The following is a 3,077-nucleotide window of genomic DNA, read 5'->3' as shown; positions in this document are numbered from 1 at the left end:
TACAGAGATGTCCAAAGAGAAAGTATATTTTGTCAGACTCTCTAACATCAAGATAAAGTGAAAATCGTGTGAGGATCAGAGACCATGACATAGTTTACAGAGCCTCATTAGACGTTTCAAATGTAGAGCACTGCAAAGTTTCCATTCCCCTGAGGCACTCTGTGGTTGTCTTTGTTTGTGAGTAAAAATGAAGAGTAAGCTAAATTAGTACATCATTTTTACATCCAATACATTTAGAATCATTATGTTGATCAATGGAGGCTGAAACACACTTTAATCTCCTCTTTCACTACATTTTCAGTCTTTGAATGAAACATAATGACATGGATTTGAGCTAACGGATGAGTAAAGTTCAGGGCAGAGATTGATTTAACAAACGTTTCTGTTGTTTGATAGAAAAGGAAGATATTGGCATTGAAGATACGGGCTAGGCAAGGATGCGGCAGAACAGCTCAGAAAAGAAAGGTGAAACCCAACTTGTTAACGTTCCTTTGTCATCTTCCTACACAGCCTACAGTGCCTGTAGCCAGGAGACCACAGGTTAGTGAACAAAATTAGCACATTTCTGCATTCCATGGAAGAAGAGGAAGTCTTTTGGGTCTACCAAATATTAAAATATGAGGAAAATATAAAAATAAGGTACAAAAATGACTAGGGGTTTCGTCAGTAGAAAATGATTTCTGCTCTTTCACAGTTATGCATTAACTGACTAATGCAATCATGGATCCTTGATTTACTGGCTTAAGAACACAAGGATGGTGAGTGTTTCTCAGGATCTAGGTTTCAGAATCTACCGAACTTTGTCACTTGCTTACTTCCTCCTTAAGAAGAAAGTTTTTATTTTAATATTTTTTCTAATTACATGTAAAAATTTAATATTCATGTTTTAAAAATTTTTGAGTTATAATTCTCTTCTTTCCTCCTTCCCCTGTACCTCATTGAGAAGGCAAGCAATGTGCTGTCATGCAGAACATATGTCCATATTAATCATGTTGTGCAAGAAAACAAACCAAACAAAAAAAAATAAAGAAAAATTTTTAAAAAGTATGTTTCAATTCGCATTCAGACTCCATCAGTTCCTTTTCTGGAGGTGGACAGCATTTTTCATCATGAGTCCTTAGAAATGGTCTTAAAGCATTGTGAGATGAATTTTCCTGATTTCAAGCTCAGCGCTCTATCCACTATGCCACCTGGCTACCCTAGTTTTCCCAGCATTTTTTTGTCAAATCAAGTGGATCTTTGGGTTTATCAAAAACTAGATTACTATGGTCTTTTGCTACTGTGTAAGATGTACTTAATCTATTCCACTTATCCACTACTCTATTTCTTGGCCAGTACCATATTGTTTTGATGATTACCACTTTGTAATATAGTTTGAGATCTAGTACAGCTAAGCCATCTTCTTTTATTTATTTATTTATTTTTTATCATATCCCTTGATATCCTTGACCCTTTGCTTTTCCAGGTGAATTTGGTTATTGTTTTTTCTAGCTCTACAAAATAATTTTTGGTAGTTTGATTGCTCTGGAATTTAATTTAGGTAGAATTGTCTTTTTATGATATTGGCTTGCCCTACCCTTGGGCAATTAATATTCTTCCAATTGTTTAGATCAGATGTTATTTGTGTGAAATGTTTTGTAACTGTGTTCATATAGTTCCTGGGTTTGTCTTAGCAGGTAGACTCCCAAGAATTTTATATTGTCTACAGTAATTTTAAATGGAACTTCTCTTTCTGTCCCTTGCTGCTGGACTTCGTTGGTAACATATAAAAATGCTGATAGTTTGTGTGGGCTTATTTTACATCCTGCAATTTTACTAAAGTTCTTAATTATTTCAACTAGTTTTTTTTTTAGTTGTTTCTGTAGGATTCTCCAAGTATCATATCTTCTGCAAAGAGTGATAGTTCTATTTCTACATTGCCTATTCTTACTCTTGTCAATTGCCTTTTTTTTTTCTATTATTGCATAGTTAGTATTTCTGGTACAATATTGTGAATAATGGCGGTGAAAATGGGCTTCCAGGCTTCACCCCTGACCCTACTGGAAAGATTTCTAGCTTATTCCCTTTACCAATAATGCCTGCATGGTTTTAGATAAATATTACTTATCATTTTAAGAAAAACTCATTTATTCCCATACTTTCTAATGTTTTAATGAGTGTTGTATTTTGTCAAAGACTTTTTCCTGCATCTATTGAGATAATCATATTATTTTTATTATTTTTGTTATTAATATGATGTATTATGCAGATAGTTTTCCTAATACTGAACCAGCACCATATACTTGGTATAACCCAACTGGTCACAGTGTATGATCTTTGTGACATATTGCTATAATCTCCTTGCTAGTATTTTCTTTAAAATATTTGCATCAATATTCATTAGGAAACTGGTCTATACTTTTCTTGATCTGTTTTTGCTCTTTCTGGTTTAGGTATGAACACCATATTTGTGTCATAAAAGGAATTTGGTAGGACACTTTCCCCAAATAGTTTATATAGTATTGGAATAAAATTGTTCTTTACCTGCTTGGTACAATTCATTTGTGAATCCATCTGGTCCTGCGGATTTTTTCTTAGGGAGTTCATTGATGACTTGTTCAATTTATTTCTCTAAGATTGTGTTATTTCCTCTTCTGTAGACCTTGGCAACTTATAATTTTATAAATACTTGTCCATTTATTGGCACATAATTATACAAAATAACTACTAATTATTGCCTAAATTTCATTTTCTTGTGGTGAATTCACCCTTTTAATTTTTTATATTGGTAATTTTTTGTTTTCTTCTTTTTTTCACTCAAAATTAACCAATGGTTTAAGTATATTATTTTTTTTCCCATAAAACCAGCTCCTAATTTTACTAGTTCAGTGGTTTTCATACTTTTGATTTTATTAATCTCTCTTTTGATTTTCAAGACTTCTATTTTAGTGTTTAATTGAGGATTTTTGTTGTTCTTTTTGTAGTTTTTTTTTTAGTTGCATGCCCAATTCACCGGTCTGCTGTTTTTTACTTTATTGATGTAAGTATTCAGAGATTTAAAATTTCCCTTAAGTACTGCTTTGGCTATACCCCAAAAT

Source organism: Vombatus ursinus, unplaced genomic scaffold (genome assembly GCF_900497805.2).
Source record: "Vombatus ursinus unplaced genomic scaffold, bare-nosed wombat genome assembly UNPS02014180.1, whole genome shotgun sequence".
Lineage (NCBI taxonomy): Eukaryota > Metazoa > Chordata > Mammalia > Diprotodontia > Vombatidae > Vombatus > Vombatus ursinus.
Note: the sequence above shows the minus strand (reverse complement) of the source record.